A 9,683-nucleotide genomic window follows, 5' to 3' on the forward strand; every position below is an offset into this window, starting at 1 on the left:
GATCATAGTGGGGCAATATGTATGCATTTATAGGTTTTTGCTTGCAGTTTGGAATAATAGTTGGCACATATCGGAGGATGTGCAGGTTTAGAGGGGGTGGATGTCATGTCCCTTTGTGGGAACGGGGTGGATGTCATGCCTCTTTGTGAGCACGGGGTGAAAGATGAAAATCTGCATACATTTTTGATGTTTTTTAAAACTTATGATTTATGCCAAAACCTGCTATGCCATCAGGATGATGGAGTGTATGCTAAATATGGATTTCAATGCCTAGAAATGGAGTTGCTGCCTGCAAGTTGAGTTGTCAATGATATTGTAAAAATGGGACTTTATGAGCCAAATTTGTAGTATTTGAAGTGCTCTCCAGGCCTGTCTTTACGGATCATCAATCGGAGCTACGATGAAGAAGTTATGTCAGTTTGAAGTTGGGACAGCTTGCAAATATGGGCCAGATTGGGCATCTGCTGATGAAGGGTCAAAGTTGATATGAATGCATGGCGCTGAAGCGCTCACTTTATGGAGCATGTCGGTCTTTTTTGATCGGCAATCACAGTTTCTATTGTCGCGATGTTGTCAATTTCACTTCCACCAGGGGAAGTTTCGTACGACTTTGGTCGCCTCGGTCCATGTTCCATCTGTGAGTTTTGGGCTTCAGTCAGGGAATGTCAAAAAAGGATGTCATGTTTGGTAGTGCTTTAGTTGAGTTGTATGCCGGACAACTAATGGAGACACATATGATGTGCTATACAATGCTTTGGAAGTTACGTATGTCAAATGTGGTGCCCGTACGGAATCACATGAAGTTTTGGATGATCCATCGGTTCAAAAATGTCCTCTCTTGTAATGCACTTATTGCAGGATTTGCCCCACATAGGCAAGGCCAGAAGCTCTGGTGTGTTTTCAGCAAATGCAAAGTGAGGGTCTCTCTCTAGATGCAAGCATGCATGTTGAAGACATGTGGCTTTACGCAAGATGCTGATAATGGCACAAAAATTTCACGATGATGTCATTATTCAAGGGCTGCTAAACATGCAAGAAATGCCTTGATCGGGATGTAAGCGTGATGTGGTGACCATTGAGGGCAATGGACCCCCCAAATGTCCGCCCAAGGGAAGGGGAGAATGGCCACCCAAAGTAAAAGGGTGCCGCCCGTTTAGTGAAGAGATTACTTTTAATGTGAAGAGGGCACAAAAAAGGGATGGATGGGTATGAGCAGAAAATAGTGCAAGGGAGAGGAAGAAAGTAGCTTGCGTTGGCCTGGGAAATGATCAATTGGTGGGGAGCTTGAAGAAAAGTTTTCTCAGCTATCTATGGCAAAGCTTTTTGCCCCTGGTCCCGACATATTTGGTGAAGTTTGATATCCAGCCTGCCACATCATCAAGGGCTACACCCATGATCCCTAGCAATGACGGTGCCATCATTGCTTAGGGAAAGGGTGGCCTTATTTTAAGAAGGGGATTTTTTTCTTTTTTTGCATAAAGAGAGGCATGGCGAAGGAAAAATGGGGGGGGGGGGGGGGGGGGGGGGGGGGGGGGGTAAACGCGAGGGAGTGCATGAGAGAATTGAACGGGAGGAGGAGGAAAAGGAGATCTCTCGCTCTCTCTGTCTCTCTCTCGTCCTCGGTGAAAAAGAAGGGAAGGGCTCTCTCTCTCTCTCTCTCTCTCTCTCTCTCTCTCTCTCTCTCTCTCTCTCTCTCTCTCTCTCTCTCTCTCTCTCTCTCTCTCTCTCTCTCTCTCTCCCCCCCCCCCCTCGGCAACAAGCGAGGGAAAGGCTCCAATCTCTGTCTCTCTCGACCTCGGCAACAAATGAGGGAAAGGCTTCAATCTCTCTCTCTCTCTCTCTCTCTCTCTCTCTCTCTCTCTCTCTCTCTCTCTCTCTCTCGACCTCGGCAACAAACAAGGGAAAGGCTCCAATCTCTGTCTCTCTCAACCTCGGCAAAAAATGAGGGAAAGGCTTCAATCTCTCTCTCTCTCTCTCTCTCTCTCTCTCTCTCTCTCTCTCTCTCTCTCTCTCTCTCTCTCTCTCTCCCCCCCCCCCCCCCCCCCCCCCCCCAACCTTGAAGCAACAACAAAGGGAAAGGCTCCAATCTCTCTCTCTCGTGGGACTTTGAGGGTGGATGCATGAATAGCTGGACCAAAAACCTTGTCCCGGTCCCGGACAGAGGTTTTATAACCAGTACATAAAACCATCTATATTAGTTCAATTCAATATATTCTTTTGAACATATTTTTAATTAAATATAGAATTTCCACATCTTTTTGTTAAATATAGAAGACGGCTCTATACCTCTTAACTATGCACGTCAGCCAACTCTTTACACCATTACTATTTCCACACCTCTCTCTAACTCTCTGTGTAGGAGCACAGATTGCTGTTTTACTTTGTAGGCCTATCACACATCTATTGTTGTCATATACTTCTCTTGCTCTCTATAGGCCTATCACCTCGCTCAATCTCTCCCTCTCTAGCATGGAGCAAGAATCTCACACTGTATGTGACTGCTCTCAGCCTCACTGTGAACTGTGTGCTAGGTATGCTATTGATGCGGTCAAGGAATATCATGCTAGGAGAAAGAGGGAGCAACGTGCTAAGAACAAGCTTGAGCAGGTAGCATGTGAGGAAGATAATGATCAAAATGGTGTTGATGATGCAAAGTGTCAAAGACTTTGCAATGACCTTGTTATGCTCTCCAATCGGCGTACAAAGACCCTTGATGTTGCATCACGCTCAAATATTTTGTGCAAGTTTGTCAATCATCCTTCTCTTGGAGACCTTGAAATGCCCAGGGCACAAACAACCTTCATTGAAGCCATACGCAACACAATTGATGCAATCAGATTACCCAAAAGTGGACAGGATCTCTTTCTTAAAAGGTTCATCACCACAATGCTTATGAATGTTGAATGTACATCTACCTCAAAAGTGAATGTTTCAGCTGCATCTAAATTGCTAAATTTGCACAAGAGGAACTTCATAGCTGCAAAGAATTGGTTGAGCGCAGCAGGTGATGGAAATTTGCCAGTCTCTTTGTGTGCTCGACAGCCCATGGATCGTGGTTTCATAACACCTGATGAGAAAGAGTTGATCTTCTCTTTTTGGATGTCTACCACTCATGTTTCACCCAATAAGAAGGATGTGTGCAGAAAGCGTATTGGAAGAAATTCATATGTCAAACATCCTGTGCATCTTCTTGAACAATCTCAGGTAATAACTTGCTTCACTATATCCATTTTTGTTTTCTAATATTTGCATTCATGACCTATATTCACTATAATTGGATTGATAAGAGTAGATATGAAATCGGATATGAAGGAAGTTATAAATGGAAATAAGGGGAATCTGTATTTGGTCCTAGATTAAGAGTAGATAAATATTGGATGTGAAGGAGAATATAAACGGAAACATAGTTTTTATCATACGCTTATGTTTGCTGAAACATACGTTTGCAGACGCATACTTTCACACGCGTATGATATGTATAAACAAACGAGACTAAAATTAAAAACCCCAAATTTCCTAGCGATTGTACTCTGGGAGTTTGCTCCTGCCTGCATAGCGTTCATAGTATGCCCTTCTTTGCTTCGCAGCCTTGCCTCATCTCTTCCACATGGTAGTTGCTTCCCAATATTGACAGCTCCGAGTCAGCACTAGTAGCGAATTCAGTTTGCAGGTTTGTGCTAGGTTCTCTGTACGCAGATGGTTGAACGAATACACTTTGCAGGTTTGCACTAGGTTCTCTGTATGCAATGGGTCATGAAAATCTTCAGTGTGGAAATCGATGCAACAGATCGGAAGGGCTGAGCAAATGCAGTTTGCATTTACTAATACACAAGTGGCTGAGGTCAAGTATGAAAATATGGTTGAAGTTTTACCATACTTTCATACTCGTATGCGTATGCAGTATGGTTGCCGCATGAAAAAACTATGAATGGAAATATTGAATATGTATTTGGTCCTAGTTAAAAGTAGATATATATCGGATATGGGTTTCCATGACCAGTATAAGCATCTTAAACAACTCTTGATATGGTATGTGAAAGATGTATTGGTTAACCTAACCAGTTATGTAATAACTTGAAGACCGTTTTTAAATGAAAAAACTGGTTTACATAGCCAATAGATTAATTTTAGCTGGTTAACACTTTTTTCCCACTAGTATAGAACTTGGTCAAGTGTATATATGTGGTATGTGAAAGATGTACTAGTTAACCCGACCAATTATGCACTTCCTAATACCGGTTTGAAATGAAAAGACCGATTATATAACGAGTAAATTAATTTCAACTGGTTAACACATTTTCACAGTAGTTTACAGCTCGCTCGGTCAAGTGTATATGTGGTATGTAGTAGACATACTACTTAACATAACCAATTATATAAAAACTAATAGTGGTTTGATATTACAATACCAGTTTACATAACCAATAAATAGATTTAAAACCGTTTACACATTTTATGCCACTAAACATCTTGGTCGAGTGTTCACATGTACTGTTTGTCATACCGGTTAGGTAAAAAACTGGTTTACATAACCAGTGAAAAACTTTTAACACTTATTTGTCACTGGTATACATCGTGGATAAGTGTTCACATGTAGTGGTCGAGTGTTCACATGTACTGTTTGTCATGTCAAATAGGTAAAAAACATATCGGTTTGAAAGGAGAATACTGGTTTACATATCCAGTAAAAAAAATTTAACACTTATTTCTCAATGGTATACATCGTGGCTAAGTGCTCACATGTACTGGTTAGGTAAATAACATACCGGTTTTAAATGAAAAGACTGGTTTACATCAGCAGTAAGAACATTTGAACTGGTTGACACTTATATACCACTGGTACGTACCAAGGACATGTGTTCATATGTACTGGTTTGCCTAACCAATTAAGTGAAAAAACATACTGGTTTCAAATAAAAATACTGGTTTATAGTAATGTAACAGCTTTCTTCAAAGATAATAAAAACCTGCAGTTTTCTTCAATGTTTTTTAACCATATATGTTTTTCATTGTAGGTGGAGCTCTTTCTCAACTTCAAAGAACAATACCCTGAAATTGTCATAAGGCAGCGTGCGTTTGAGTACATGAAGCCATATTTTGTGCGGAAATTGAGAGACCGATATACTTGCTACTGCATTTCACATGTTCAAATGTCCTTCCTAAAGGATGCCATAAATCACATGAGAAGTTTTGTATTTGGTCTGCATGGAAAAGCTTGCCAATGTCAATGCAACATATGCAAAGACAATGGTGGATGCAAGGCACCAAAAAACCCTATCAAGAGTGTAACAGCCTTATTGGACTCTATACTATGTCCAAAATCAGATACGGCCACCTTCCATGCCCTTGCCTGCTTGAGTGGTCAATGTAAAAGGTGTGGCCCGGCTAAGTTAGACTTTTGTGCTGCAGAGGCTGCATTTATTGCTAAAAAGATTGTGGTGAAGATTTTTGAGGACCTAGAAGTAGGAACTGCGCGTGACGGTAAGAAGAAGAAAACGAAAGTCTTGTCGCATAAGGAAATATCATGCCAGGATCTCTCAGTCATGTTCAAAGACCATCTTAAGAAATACATAATGCATAATTTTGTGTATAGATGGCAAGCAGAACAATATAAGGAATGTATACAAAGCTTTCCAGAAGATGTTGTTGTGTCAATTGTTGACTTTGCTGAAAATTATAGTTTCAAAGAACAAAATGAGATTTAGTCCATGCACTGGTATTCAAGTCAAGTAACTATTTTTGTGCACATAACATATTTCCGAATTGCAGGTAACGACATCACCCTAGATCAATATTATTTCTTTTGTATTAAGCCTTCAATAATTTATGATTTTTATATTATGTAGGTGACATCCACAAGACAATTCACTTCTTCATTTCAGATGACAAGCAACATGACACACATTTTGTTCAACACTGTTTTCTAGAAACATGCAAAATGGCTAAAGCAATTTGGTCTAAACATAAGGCGTCATTGGGTATGGTGTGATGGAGCAGCTTCACAATTCAAAGCAAGAAGACCATTCTATTTCCTTGCCAGGTATACCATGTTCTAACAAACATTATTTTAATATAGAGACCTATAATGTTGGCATTAAAGTTGTAATAAAATGCTTGCCTAACATCAGTAATATTATAATACGTGTTTTTTTTGTAATTTTATCGTGCCAAGAGTATATTAATCTTCTTCTATCCATTGAATAAAATGCAGATACAGTGTTTTTATGGGATGGAAAATGTCTTGGAGCTTTTTTGGATCCGGCCATGGTAAGGGAGAACACGATGGTGCGGGAGCAGTGATAAAAAGGTCTTTAAGTCAATACCAATTGCAGCCAAACTGCCCAAAGATAGACTGTGTTGCAGATGTTGTGGCATTATTGAGACGGACCTTGTCAGATGGTGCTACAGCCACCTATGCATCCGACGCCCGTTATGTAAGCATCATTTTTTGGGTGATTGAATTGGGGGATGTCGAAAGGAAAAAAAAAGGGATGTGAAGGCTGTAAAAAATACCCGCTCAATGCACTCTGTTTCTGCATATTTAGAGCATGATACAACTGCTTTGAGAACACGTTCACTGTCTTGTTTCTGTAGTGCATGTATATAGGAAAAGTGGAGGAGATGTGTGAGCAAGTCACACGTTCCTTTCTGGACATACCTTATTTTGGAGCCTACAGAAGAAGGGGAAGACGATGATGACGAAATAAATGAGGATGCAGCGTATGAAGGACACTATGACACCCTCAGTCAAGCTCTTATTGTTGGTGATAATTTTGTTGTTCCCGCACCAAATGACAACGAAGAAAAAGTGGATTTCTATATTGTGAAATGCACTACAGCTATTGAGGAGTTTCATTCAAACGCTGAAGATGACTGGGGCAATATCATTGGGCGAGGATTCTATGCTATCAAAGGGTTTTACTATTGTATGATAAACGAGAAGACCTACGAGCTTTTGGACAAAAAGCCAGAGGTGTTCATATATTCACATCTTGTTCGGGCAATCAAAACCCCCATGATACCCCATCCCAACAACTCAAAACTATATACAATATCACTTTATGTCAGTGAGTCTATCTACAATAGTATGCGTTTTGAGCTGTAGAATCAGTTTGTTTAAATTTTTTGTCCAAACTTCCTTTTTAAAATAAAAAAATGTCTTTGTTTATCCCTTTGAATCACTACATGTCCTTACGTTTTAAATAAACTGGTTCTATAAAGGTGGAAATTTAATGGTTTTGTACTGGTTACAAGTTGGAGATTACAGTATAAGTACAATAATAGTACAAACATGATGGCAGAATCCCTTTCTCTGACTCTGCCTTCAACTGTAAACTGAACTGTGTTTGAAACCAGTCACGTCTCAGTATCATACCGGTATCATACAAGTCCCTATTTGACTCTTCTCATTTTTTCACATGACCAGGTCACCCACCACCAAAAGGACTGGACAGAGCAAAATCAATGTGCTTCTGTGAGTCCACTCTAACCAGGAAAGATGCAACATTGACAACTTGCTTGCCAACCCTCCTGCTGCCTGCTTCTCCTCCTCCTTCACCAGAAGATGCACTCTCTGAAAAACCCTAATCAGGCTCTCTCTCTCTCTCTCTCTCTCTCTCTCTCTCTCTCTCTCTCTCTCTCTCTCTCTCTCTCTCTCTCTCTCTCTCTCTCTCTCTCTCTCTGTGTGTGTCCCTCTCCCTCTCTCCTTTTATTTGCAAGATACTTCAAATATAGAATACAACGTATTTCCGTGCTTGTAAATGTATTATACATGAATTCTGTTACATTGATTGACAAAAAGGCTGAGTAATTCTCCATTTACATCCATCGACAAAAAAATACATCGACAAAAGTCGCCCACTTCACAGACTTTATGAAGCTTTTTTTTTACAAAAAAAAAATGTTCCTTTGTTCTGGAAAAAGTCAATCCGCCATTTCCAATAAAAATGACGCACATAGGCGTCGTCAGGTTTTCCGTCTTCACAAATTACAGTCCTCTTTGTATACTCAATTCTGTCCTTAGAGATCAACCAGTGTGCCAGCCAGTTTATGACAGTGGTTGACAGAAAATAGGCGCGCACTTCTTTAGACAGCTTTTCTAGCTTGGGAAAAACAAGAAATGACCCCAATGAATTAAACATTAGCTTATATCCAGAATCATCAAAGATAAGTGTGTCAGGTGGTAGGTCAGGTTTTTGAGATTCTTGTGGAAAACCGGTTTATATGTCCCGCCCATTTTAAAAGGGGCCCTTGTGCACTACGCCTGAATTACCACTCTATTGAATCTTTTGTGGTGGTCTGGGAACATTGTCACTAGCGTGCGTTTGAGCTTCTCAAACTCAAAGCAGCTCCATATCCACACTTTGAACCATTTGAAACAAAAATTCAGAAACACTTCTGCATCGGGCCTTACCCAAAACTGTGTATCCCCTTCAACAACATGGCGCATTTCCGGCCAGTAGGGCAATTCTTCACCATATTTTACATCAAATTTCTTGAACAGTAAGCCATTAAGGTCCAAAATGAGAACCCTACGTTGGACGCTCAACGGAGGTGGTGGCCTTGGCCATATCAGTGGGATTCTTTTACACAGTCTATACCATAGAGGAAACACGAGCACTAGAGGAGACAACACCCAATTCCATATTACACGAATGTCAGCCGTGCCATTCTGCTTGTCAGCCCTGAACCTATCTGCAAGGCACCATTCTTCAACTGAAAACATATCTGCAGATGCCAAATTACACAAGACTCAAATTTAAATATGCAATTAGGACATATCTATAGATTGAAATCATACAATAAAAATAAACAATGTTCAAAAATTAGGCTCAAGATGAAAGAGACGTCGAATGGGAAAGAAAGTTATATTAATTTTAGAAGTGGTTACATAAAAAGAAACATAGGGGGGGCAAACTATAATCTTTTGCAGGCTCTGGGTTTAGGGTCAGAACTTGTGCCGGTATTCTGCATCTCCTTAGTGTCTTCTATGTCCATCTCCTCTTCTGGCTGCCCCTGGGTCTCTTCCTCTTCCTTGCTTTTTTGCTCCATTTCAAGCTTCTCATCTGCAGTCTTCTCGATTTATTTATTTTTCTTTCTCATATGCTGAGCAAGGGTCTCCTCGAGACTTCCCTCCAGCTTGACATCTACACGACCATCAGCTTTAGAAAGCTGTGCATCAAAAGATCACTTATTAGATCCTTAATCAATGAAAAAAATTACTCTTGCCATGTTGGCCTCATTTTCTCGGGGTCTTTGATCTTTTCACCCACACGCCAGTGTCTAGCAACACATCGTCTTCCTCATTCTGGGTTTTCCCTTCAGCACCAGTTGTACTCTGCTCCTTTACCTCAAAGTTTTGTTCTTCTTCTGGTGTTTTCAAAACAGGTTTCTCAGCATTACCAGGGACACTTTCATCAAGCAAAACCTCTAGAGGTGTTTGTTTGCAAGCGTCACTGCATCGTTCCCTATGTCTTTATTGGCAGTAGTTCTGAAGCAGCTTGACTCTGAAAAAACATCAGAGAAGACAAAAATCAACCACCTGATTAAAACAATGGTGTGTTTCTTACCCGTTGAAACAATTTTCTCACCTGCTATTGGGCATGGTTCAAGTGGATTCTTCTTTAGAAGGGATTTTTCTTCTGCAAAAATAACTCCGGGGCAATCCTTAAGCAGGCACTTTT

This window comes from Adiantum capillus-veneris, chromosome 30 (genome assembly GCF_014529385.1).
Source record: "Adiantum capillus-veneris isolate H3 chromosome 30, ASM1452938v2, whole genome shotgun sequence".
NCBI classification, from domain to species: Eukaryota; Viridiplantae; Streptophyta; class Polypodiopsida; order Polypodiales; family Pteridaceae; genus Adiantum; species Adiantum capillus-veneris.